This window comes from Paramisgurnus dabryanus, chromosome 17 (assembly GCF_030506205.2).
Source record: "Paramisgurnus dabryanus chromosome 17, PD_genome_1.1, whole genome shotgun sequence".
Lineage (NCBI taxonomy): Eukaryota > Metazoa > Chordata > Actinopteri > Cypriniformes > Cobitidae > Paramisgurnus > Paramisgurnus dabryanus.
Genome location: NC_133353.1, coordinates 22532638 through 22544872, shown reverse-complemented (window position 1 = coordinate 22544872; position 12235 = coordinate 22532638). Strand labels below are relative to the sequence as shown.

The window sequence follows — 12235 nt, the reverse complement described above, 5'->3', positions numbered from 1 at the left end:
TGCTACCGATAAATACAATGATGGGTCACATCCTGTGTTTGTGTTGAGTGGGTTAGTGCCTGTATTTCAATGGCAGGATATGACCTAAGACACCCTTCCGGTGGGTCCTTTTAGACCAAATGTCAATGAAGTAGAGGCTGTTTATGTTTTCTTTGTCATCAGGAATTGTGCTGTTTCCTACTATTTTGCATTATGCAGGGAGGTTGTAAGATACATGAGACAAACACAATGTTTTTGCTAGCACTACATACGTTAACAATATTGGTTGAACTTGATTTCTTCTAGAAGATCTGCTGTCATATATTGAGAAAATTATATATTATAATATCGCCGTTTTATCTGACATTTTTTGTCAAAATTGAGTTATTAACATATTCTTATTCTGTGACAACCTACATTATGTGATGTTTTTTTTTTCGATATATCTTTTTTCAAGTGTAGGACTTTTTATTTAGAAAACAAACAGATTCTACAAAGTCGAATGGAATGCAAAAACGTTGAAGCTCAATATCTCACAACTACTACTGCAGATAGAACCTTATAATACTAAGGGAGCGATATTTTACGTTATTATAGAATATGCAAGTAGAATAAGTATAATGACATAATGACTTATTATAATAACATTACATTTTCTAGCATTAATTAAATCTAAATGTAATGAATGGGAGTGTATCCATTCATCCCACTACCAGATATACTCAGAAAAAAATGCTCAAAAATGGTCCCAAGCTATCACTGGGGCAGTACTGTTTGAAAGGTCCTAATATGTACCATTTAGGTACAGATATGTATACCTCTGATATATGCTGTCTTTGGTACCTGTATGTACTTACTTCTGAGTTAATATAGGTGCAAAGGTGTACTTTTTGAAAGGGCACTGCCCCATTGACATCTCTAGACTATTTTTTTGCTGACAGTATATCATAAAAACATAAAAGTGTTCACATTTCTTGTATTTCTAAAAAAACAAAAGGACTAAAAAACATTTTATACATAAATCAATTCATTGTTTCTTTGTAAACAAATGTCTGTTTGTATATATCCACCACCCTTCCTATGCCTTTTTCAGCACAGCCACATGCTCCACCAGAAGATGAAAAATAAAACAGCAAGGGCTTCTATGATGTGAATATGCTTATCAATAGAAAACTCAGTATGTGAAAATCATTTTTGATAAAATGATTTATAAAAAATAACTTTTCATACTCTTATAGCAGAAAAACAAAACAAAAAGGACAAAGAAATATCTATTGTGTGGCTTTGTAAACAGACAATTTCCTCTGGTGGTTACCTGTAATCTGTATTTGTTTCAAGTCTTTTTAAGTTTTGTTAATCATCTAGTCTAATCTTAGAATCATCTTACCTCTTTATTTTCATCAATAATTATGTTCCTATCTATTGAAATTATTATTGCCCAACCATTTAAAGCACAGCTGTGAATATCCACCCTCAGTTTTTATTTTTATTTTTTATTTTTTTCTATATCCACCCTCCACTGAAAAAAGTGATTTTGGAGAGTGGTAAATATAATCTGTGGAAACCATATAAAATGAACATGATTATTGCAGCTAGCCAACGAATACTAACGTAATGGGTAAATTCTACATATGCTACCCATTCGTCAACAGTAAGAACCATCACATAGAAAAATGCAGTAAAATGTACCCCCAAACCGTGAGTTTTTTGCTTCAAATTGCACATGCGTCAGGACGTGTTTTTGAGTGAGTGTGGGCGACGCTGGATCCTCTCTCTGGCTGCCATCGAACAGCAAAAGTGAAGGTAAGCTATTTAGCATTTAGGAGTGCTGTATATATTTTTTAATTATGAGCAGACGTGGGTAGTTTACTCCGTTACATTTACTTGAGTAAGATTTTGGAAAATATGTACTTTTACTTCGTTACACTGTGCGGCGTTCTTTCGTTACTGTATTTTAATTCATTACGAAATGTGTATTTTATTTTAAAATTGCCGTCTCGTGTTTCTGAGGCATTCATGATTCGTATGAGTCGATTCTTTACAAAGTATTGCAAATAAATTAGTCTTTTGAGTCGATTCTTTACTAAGCAAACGGGCCAAAAGTTTTGAATTGGTTCGCGAATCAGTTTGAATGAATCGTTTTGATTGCTGCAAAACTTCACACGTGTACCCGCCATTATATACGTGCGACCTGTTCAGCAACCTCCAGAAATACTGTTTAGGCTACACTTGAAGCACATATGATTTAAATCCATCGATGATTGACGTCTGTTTGGCTGTATACTGTACTGTAAAATGTAAGTGCTTTGTTCTCACAACACACATGTGACAGAGATTCACAACATGAGAAACATGACTTTGGTTTAAAATCAGTTAAACTGTCAATGTCCTCAGAGTCAGACCATCTTAGGAGATTCTCTGAGTTTAGTTAAGCTTAATATGCATAGTGAATGCAAAACTCTGTCAGTTTACTTGTCTGATCTTTCAGATGTATATACATCAACATTGAGCTATAGTTAATTTTATAGAAATGCTTGTCTATTCTGTGTTTGTCTAAAGTATTATTTAATCTATACTGTTTGTGTATGTTGCAGTGATGATCTGTGTCCATTTTGCGTATTAAACACCCACCCGAATAACTAAAGGGGGTGAGTATTTGCATTATATTGAGGTAAACACAAAATTATCTGTAAAAATCTAACCCAGGTACATGTCTGATAATTTGTTTTGTGTAATTTTTGTTTTTAGTTCTGTTGCAGGCAGAGTCTGTGGACACAATTTGCCCTATCTTCAGTTCCTCTTGTCTGTCCTCCACAAGCAGAGACTCACTGATAGACCACTGTTACCAGTTCTAGTGTTTACACATCCACCCACGTCCCCACCACAAGTGTATCCTGTACAGGTATGCAAGTTTTCCACATAAAATAAATCACATTGTCCTTAAAGGTATAGTTACCTTAACTATAGCCTTTAGTTATGGGAAAATGAATTGGAAATGCAAGTTGCAGGGCCGGAATTCAGTCTTAGTATATGTAAATCACTCCCCACTCCGCTAACAGTCTTATCACTAAATTATATCTCCCTACAGACACAGAACATTGAGGGAAAAAAAGAGATGCTGTTGTCTGCTGCCTCATTAACTACCTCGGTGAAAGACAAGAAGATCTTTTCCATGACTGCCAGGTATGTCATATTGATAACAGATTTTTGACTAACTCAAGGTATCCTCCTCTCGTATCCACCTTCTCCTTTTTCCTTCCACTCCCCCTCTACTGTCCTTTTAAACTGAAATATATTGAAACAGCATCTTAAATAAAATAAAAATGTGTATGCTTTTTGTTTGTTTCTTTTAACATGTACAGTAGGAATGTGAGGACTACACAGACAGAACAAAGAAGGTGATTGTGAAGCACAATGTCATGGCTGAGGAGGATCCATCAGATTTGTCTATTGTGATCCAGAGAAAACTAAGTGATGGAAGGATGTGGAAGCTGAACAAAGGCATGCATACTGCTGATGGGACTCATTTATGCAATCAACATCGAATATCCAAAGGAGCTGAAGAACACGTTTGAAGCTTTTCAAAAACTTTTTTTTGGAAATTGATGGAGAAAAACTACTGAAAAAGGTCCACAGCCTCAAAAATAAGCTCATGCAGTAGACACACATTTTCCCTCTTGTTCGAAGAGGATCTTTTGTCTGGACATACTTTTAATGGAGTTGTAATGGAGTGTAGTTTTATATTTTTCTTATTTTCCCTTATTTGCTCCACACACAGACACAAATCCATCCAGCCCACTCCATTACTCTGTGATTTCCCCCAGATTGACAGAAAAGGAATACCAATGCAAAGTTATAAAACAGGGGTCATTACTTGAAATTGTGGTGTAAAGCTGTTGTGCTGCACTATATTTTGAGTGTTTCACAGGATTTTTTGGATTAAAAATATTGATCGGATGAGCCATCTAAATGTCTTTATTGTGGGGGGTACATTTTACCTTTTCTGAATAAATAATTGTTATTAACTATTAACTGATTTGAAGAGATAATTTTTACCTAATTTTAATGAGTAAGTAGCTGTTGAATATACATAAATGTGAGGTATTGTTACCCAATTTATGCAAGTATTTAATAGCTTTTTACTTGAGATAGCTTATACTCAATATATGGGATTAAATCTACCCCACCAAAGTCGATGCAAATTGTTACCTCACATTTATTGGGTAAATTCTATAGATTAGTTTTTACAGTCTTCTGTATGCACCAAAATAGTGTCAAATCTACAATAATGCTAGACCATTATGCACAGATGATGTATCAGCTCTTTAAATTCTTGGCACATTTAATTTACTTTTAAATAGACAGTACAGATAGCCTCAAAACTGGTGAACAACAATGTTAAATTTAAATAAATTTTTCAGATTTTAATTTCTGTAACAATTAAGATTTTTAGGATCTAAGCAAATTAGCTACAGTACACTAACGAACATTTACATTCGAAAATGAAAGGATGGCATTTCGCCAAACAGTTTGAAGCTGAATCTATATTAAACAAATTTCACTTTTTTAAAAACTTTAAATAACAGTAATATTCAGGTGCATTGATTTAACCAAACAGACAAATCTCCAACAGAAGGATCATGTACATCATTTTAACAGCAAGTTTGGTATATTTTGTATATAGGCTTCAAAATTCTTCTCTTCATTTTCATCATTTCTATTCATTTTCTTCTTTTTGTGAGAATTAGGCAACATTTGAAAGAGTAACGAAGTAGTGATTACTGTAATGGACGGAGCTTTAAGTAAAACACTGAATCTGACCACATTGAGAAGCGCAATCAGATATACAAAGAATTTGATCTGTAGTTATTGCCAAATGAAAATATAATTCTGCGATGTTACAGTGACCTCTGGTGGAAATACTGTGACATACAGTATTGGAGTTTTAATAGTCACTGATTCCTAAATCAACCCGCACACTGTGCCCATATTATAAATGACAATAGAAAGTATTCTTAATGAATACAAGAAAATATTTGTAATCTTAACCCCTTAGGTGGTGCAAATACCCTTAGAGTGTGTGTGTGTGTGGGGGGGGTGAAATTGTGATATACATCTTCAAATTAATATAACTCTGGCATTTTTTGGTCTTGAAGCCTAATCTTGGTCTTGTTTTAAAGAAAACACTTTGGGGGTGAAAGGAGGTGAAAATATTAAAGAATTAAATTGTTATAGCAGTTTACATTTATTTTAATAAATAAAAATAATTCCATAACATATTATTTTTAAAAACAAAAATTTTAAAATTTAAATGTTTCACAAAAGTAATAATGCAAACATGAAGCATAAGTCTTAAGTAGTTCTGATTAGAGCTGCAACTAATGATTATTTTAATAATCGATTAATCTTTCGATTCTTTTTCGATTAATCGATTAATCGGATAAAAAACATAAAACAAGAAAAGCATTAATTTCCAACCCCTTATTAAAAACAGAACTAAAATCTTTAGAAATTGCACAAACATGTTGCTCCTTGAACATACCTGAGCTGTTATAATAAAAGAAAATAAAAATGGTTTAAACAAAAAAAAAATACACTTTTATGCTCTACATCTGCCAAATATATAGACTTTTTTATGATGCATTTCCCATCAAGAGAGGCTTCTTGATGGGAAATGCATCATAAAAAAGTCTATATCGAAAAGATAGTTTATGAGTATACTCTCAGAAATAAAGGTACAAAAGTTATCACTGGGACAGTACCCTTTCAAAAAAGGTACACCTTTGTACCCAAAAAGTGCATATTAGTACTTCAAAAGTACATATTGGCAGTTCAAAGATACATGTTTGTACCTAAATGGTACATATTAGGACCTAAATGGTACATATTAGGACCTTTTATAAAGGGTACTGGCCCAGTGACAGCTTTGTACCTTTATTTTTGACTTCATGTGTTTTCTCTGATCGAATAGCTATCTCATTTGTTAAAACCATTTACATTTGGCCACATAAATGCGTCTTGTGAAAATGGAAATTGCTTCTTCTACTCCCGCGCTAAATGCAAATACACCACTCATTACTTCGCCTTAAAAAATTTAAGACAATGTTTATGCAAAAAAGGCGGCACTTACTGTATGTTGAACTGTATGTTGGGCTGGGCACGTGCGTCTCCTTACTTGCCATGAGCTGGAGCGCACAGTACAGAGCAGCAGGAGAGTGATGACGCGATGATTTAACGTACAGGTCCATGACGAGGAAAAGCGTTCATACTCTCTCAAAGTTTTATTTCTTTGTTTAATATCATTGGAGTTTGTCACTGGAGGTTTTTATTGGTTCTAGAAACTTTTTTACCCGCTGTGTTACACTTTTAGTGGTTTTACCAACAACGGCCACTAGGTGTCAACGGTTTGCAGCATACACTTGTCACAAATTATTCAATTACTATCACTGCATTATTATTACTCGAAAAAGGTTTTGAACTATAAAAACTACATTCTTAGAGCTTTCCAACAATATATAGTTTGTCAACATTTTTGAAGATTTATAATAGGATATAGTTTTATAAATATATAATAACTAATATGCATTCCTACAGGGGCGGGGAGCATGTAACAAAAAACTGTCACTACATTATTTCTATCAACAGATGACCTTGAAATTTCAAAACTACATTCTGAGAGCTTTCCAGTGATATAGTTTGTCATGATTTTTTAGGTTTAGAGTAGGGTTTTAGTGTTATAAATATGTAAAAACAAATTAGGCCTACCTGTGGCCCCGTGACATTTTAGAAACTGACTCTCATTACATCATAATTCTCCCAAAATGGCAATGAAATATAAAAACTACACACCTAGAGCTTTCCAACAATATATAGTTTGTCAAGATTGTTTAGGTTTAGAACAGGGTATTAGTGCTATACATATGTAAAAACAAATTGAGTCCAACTGTGGCAGTGTGACATTTTAGAAACTGACTCTCACTACATCATAATTTTCCCAAAATGGTGATGCAATATGAAAACTGCACTCTTAGACCTTTCCAGTGATATATAGTTTGTCATGATTGTTTAGGTTTGGAACAGAGTGTTACAAATATATAACAACAACGTGGGCCCACCTGTATACCCGTGGCATTTTAGAAAATGGCTCTCACTATGTCATTCCTTTACCAAAATAGTGAGAATAAATGAAATCTTCACTCTTAGAGCTTTCAAATGATATATAGTTTGTCATGATTAGATAAGAATTTACATGCAAAACAAAACACTGAAGTAAATGTTGGCGTCCGGCTGGCGGGGGCAGTGACATTTCGCAGGATATAAATGTTTAGAGGTAGCCTGACGTTGTCATACTCAATTCTAGTCAGAATTTGAGTCTGATACCGCTCCATTGAGCTATAATTATGAGGCGTGTCTCAACCGAAAAATGCCTCTGCACTCAATTGGATAGACCTACGACCAATCAGAGCAACGGGGTGTGAGACGTATGTTGAAATGACGTATTTGCAGCTTGACCGAACTGCTAGTTATTTCGCTACGACACACACTAACGTTACAAGTCTGAGTTTGCGAACGTACATCAACACCTACTATGTTTACAACATTTCATTTATATCACATTAAGTCATACAGTAAGACTATCTCTTACCATTTGTACATTAGTTGAACTTCATCCACGACGATACCCATTACGTTTGCTTGTTATATCCATCTCGTCGTGCACACCGAGTTGCATCGCCGTGATACCCATTTTAGTTGCTTCTTTAACTTGATCTTTCATAAGTGCGACAACTTTTGTCGAATCCCGTAGGACGGCAAAAACATCAACAAATGCCTTGCTCGCGTTTCTCTGTTCCTCTTTTAAAATCAATGCTCTGTCGATATCTTTTAGAACAGACTCAATGTCAGAGTCCACACATCTGATTTCTACCGCGGCAGCCATTTCGTTGTAAACAACAGATTCAACACACGCGCTCTTTGGTGACGTGGTTGATTTACGTTACTGATCATCTGTCCATCATCATATAAAGCCCGCCCTGACAATTTGATTGGTTCGACCAGCTTTGGGTCGAGCATAGTAGCAACTCAACGGTGAAACTCCAGACCGATCTTCCCGTTCCTCAAAATGTTGTGGGCGGGGCTAAGATCGGCTGGCACCCAGGCTAGTTTAGAGGCACACTCTCTTTAAAATTGAATCAATTACTCTCCCTACATAATTTATTTTATAAAACACTGTTGAAATATCTATTCTAGAGGCTTAGACCTTTCCAACAATAAATAGTTTATTGTGATATACATAAAATCTATATGGAAATCTATATGGAAGTTTACTATATTGAAGTAAACTTAGGTGTCCCGCTCACGGGACAGCGCCACTTAAGGAACACATAATCTGCTTTAAAGTTTGTTTACTGTACATAAACACTTTTATTTAATCACACGTTGTGTCTGAAATACACACCATAACCTAAAATAGTACACTATTTGAAATGTCAACTTTGCAGTTGTGTTTGAATCAAAGTGGATTGTATCGCGTTCACTCTTAATTCAGTCCCACAAAGCTCCATCAATGTATTTAGCCTAAGGCCTAAAACAGGGGTATGTAACTACTCTTCTTTGGGGGCCAGATTTTAAAATTGTAAATATGATGCGGGCACAAACACCCCTTATATAATATTAATATAACCCCATTTCTCATAGATCCCCAAACAATTCGTGTGAAGCTGTTCAACGACTTCACCTTTCGGTAGCCTACTCTGCTCTGATTTGTGAACTGACACAGTCTCATCACAGTCCAACAATGGCAACATGTATTGACCTAGTGCTGCTAACATGACTTACTGAGAAGACATCATATATCATTAATCCAAGTAGGGCTGCACGATTTGGGTAATTTTTCCCATTGCGGTTATTGATGCTAATATTGCGATGTGCGGTTGCGATTAAAATAAATGGTATCATGAGTCAACTTGATGGGTTTTAAGGAAAATCCACACACAGTTTAGTGATAATGCTAAATGTGTATTTGTAAAACTAGAAATTTTTCGTATTGCCATGTGATGTAGCAAGTGCTCCGTGTCAGTAATCCTAAATCCAAAATAGTGCCATACAAAAGACGTAGAGTTTTTTTTTTGGCCAGATCACTGTCAATCTCTTCTGCATCCATCTTCGCTCTGGTATTTCCGCGCTGCGCAAACACAAGTGATGACACATGCCACACACGTGCATGCCACCCTTTTTTGTTAGTTTTTCTTTCTTTCTTTAAACAGCAAGGAAAATCATCAAACTGTTTTCAGAAAGTTTGTGTTAACAAGTCCACACATTTATTTATTTAATATAATTGCAACATTTTGCTGTCATATAATCGCACAGGCTGACATCGCGATTGCGATGCGATTAATTGTGCAGCACTAAATCCAAGCAATAAAAAACGATGACAGAAACTAACATTAAAAAACGGGCAGTTTTGGTTCTTCTGTGACGTCAAGACTGCGTCTTAAGAATGATTCAGATTAACTAGCAATTAGTTAGGGCTAATCAGTATTATTATTTGGATTTAAATTAGACCAATCTACCTTTCTATGTAAAATACTTAAAACAGTTATGATCAGTCTTGAAGAAAAAAATTTATGACTAACTTTTAAGACTAGTCTTAAAGGTTTATGCAACTGGCCACTGGTCTTGCTAGTATGACCAGCATGGGATTCTGGTGCTGGTATTCTGATGACCACCAGCTAAACCAGCCAGGGGCGCTGTAAAGGGGGGGGGGGGGGTAAACAATGACGATTCTCAGGGCCCACGAGTAAGAGGGGGCCCAGAGAAGCCCCCAAAATTGTGGTGCTAAAAAATATTTAATAGTAAAAATTATTAACTTTAAATTATTCTATTTGCTGTTTCCTGGTATCAATTTTTTTTTAATTTGTTTAGGAAACACAAACGTCCGTGGGCCCCTTTCCCCCCTCTCAATTATCATAAAATGGTTCAGTCCGCCCAAATTGTATAATCCAGGCAACACAGCTTGACTTCACTTATAGCGCCGGCAGAATATCAACCTGGCAAACTCAATTTAAACAGCGCAAAATGACTGCCTGTGGACGTTATAGATAGAAATTATTATATTTCTGTTTTTATTCACACAATAAATATTTAAACTAGTTTTAATGAAAATGCATGTAGTTTTAGGAAAAGTCAGGGAGCAGCAAGGCTTTATGATTTATTTAGACAAAGTTATTGACTATGCAAATTTCAAAACGGTCAAAATGATGCCTTGTTTGTTCTAGTGTTAAAGACAATTACCACACTGCAAAATTTATTATTTTTAATATTATTTATTAAATATTATTTTCAAGATAAAAATTCTTACTAGTTTTGTCTTGTTTTCAGTAAAAATATCTAACATTTCTTAAATAAAGATGTTTTTTCATGATGAGCAAAACGACCCAAGAAAATTAATCTAGTTTTTAGACCAAAAATATTAAATTTAAGTGATTTTGTGCATAAAACAAGCAAAAAAATCTGCCAGTGGGGTAAACAAAACAATCTTGAACATTTTTCTTAAACACTAAATGCAAGAAAAAATCCCTTAAATGTAATATTTTTGGTCTAAAACTAGACTTATTTTCTTGGGTCGTTTTGCTCATCAAGAAAAATCATCTTAATTTAAGAATTTTTAGATATTTTACTGAAAACAATAAAAAAATACCAAGAATTTCTTTTCTTGAAAATATTTTTTTGCAATGGATAAATTTAAATGTTACGGTTAAAATGACTGCTGATGGCCGTTCTAGTGTTAAAAGTGCATGATAAGGGAACTCAATTTTCTCCCCATGTTAGGTCAAGAAAACGCTGGAAAAAATAACAATACACAGTTTTAGTTAAACGTTCAACACTGCAAAAATTGACTTTCTTACTTAGTATTTTTGTCTTGTTTTCAGTAGAAATATTTAAAAATTCTTAAATGAAGATGCTTTTTCTTGATGAGCAAAATTACCTAAGTAAATGAGTCTAGTCTTAAGACATATTAATATACATTTTAAGTGAAATTGTCCTCAAAACAAGCAAAATGATCTGCCAATGGGGGGAAAAAAATTGTGAAATAAGATTTCTTTTTTCCTAAACACTTAATTCAAGTACATTTTTCTCACCCCATTGGTAGTCAAAATACCATAAAAGCGCATGATTTTATGTAAATTAATATGAAAAAAGTCTCAGCTGTATTGGGGGCCCTGTCAAGATTCTTTTCATGGGGCCCAAAATCCTTAGAAGCGCCCCTGAAACCAGCACCAAACCAGCATGGGATTTATGCTTGTCTATGCTGGTGGAATGGGACAGAAGCTCATTCCAGCGCAAGAGCTTTTAATCTACGAATATTTTTATACTTTATAACTTACTTATCAGTAATCAATCGTTTAAAGTATTAAAGTGTTACAGATGCAGTGAAACAAAAAAGGATGAATAATTTCCCCCTTGCACACAGTGTTTTGATTGGAACCATAGACTGTAAAAAAAGATGGACGAAGCGACGTGATGTTCCTTCCATTGTAATAAATTGAAGCAAATAATGTCAGACATTGAGCGCTGCCATGTTATGTAAAAACGTCAGTTTGGAGCAATGGGATGCGAAGAAGGAATCGTCCGTGGAGCAAGAGGTAAAGCCGCAATATCAAACTTCCGCCCAAGCGCTCGCGCATCCAATTCAACCACTCCAATCATAACGGCGCTCCCTGTTTCTATCATCAAATTAAAGAAACTTAGCACAAAAATGAACAAATGAACATATATCAGCATGATAACAACTACCTTAAAGTACCAAAACTATTTTTCGGAATATTTTATTGCAAGTGTAAATATTTTTTTTTATTTAGAGCCGAGTCCCGTTCGTTTGCATGGAGAGGGCGGGGTTTATGACTTGTACTGCAGCCAGCCACCAGGGGGTGATCAAAAAGCCAGCAGCTTCACTTTTCAAGATGGACGGGGCAGACCTGATTGGAAAACGCTGAAATACATCACTTCCGTGTCACTTGCGGTGTAGTTGCACGAGTAAATTTTGTTTATGCATCCAAAGCTCGAATTTGATTGGATAATTACACACCCACAGATAGTTGGCACCCCATGCAGCCACTTTTCGACTCTCTTTCCGGTCGCCTTTTTCAGTCTCATTTGTACAGTAAAAGTAACCACAATGATTTTGAATCAGACAAAGATTACTGGCGTTGACTATCCCTGGCTAGTTTATTTTGAATATCTTTATAGTAAAGAA

General features: G+C 35.0%; 1 long non-coding RNA gene across 4 annotated transcripts; it reads left to right on the top strand.

Moving 5' to 3' along the window:
- Positions 1–1563: 1563 nt before the first annotated feature.
- LOC135778367 (uncharacterized) lies at positions 1564–3899 on the top strand. Of its 4 annotated transcripts, none has more exons than XR_010544548.2 (5): positions 1564–1782; positions 2574–2627; positions 2739–2881; positions 3068–3162; positions 3342–3899. It is a non-coding gene; the product is annotated as an uncharacterized lncRNA (long non-coding RNA). The 4 variants fall into 4 exon arrangements; XR_010544547.2 differs by having other exon boundaries at positions 2728–2881; XR_010544545.2 differs by having other exon boundaries at positions 1564–2627.
- The last annotated feature ends 8336 nt before the right edge of the window (positions 3900–12235 follow it).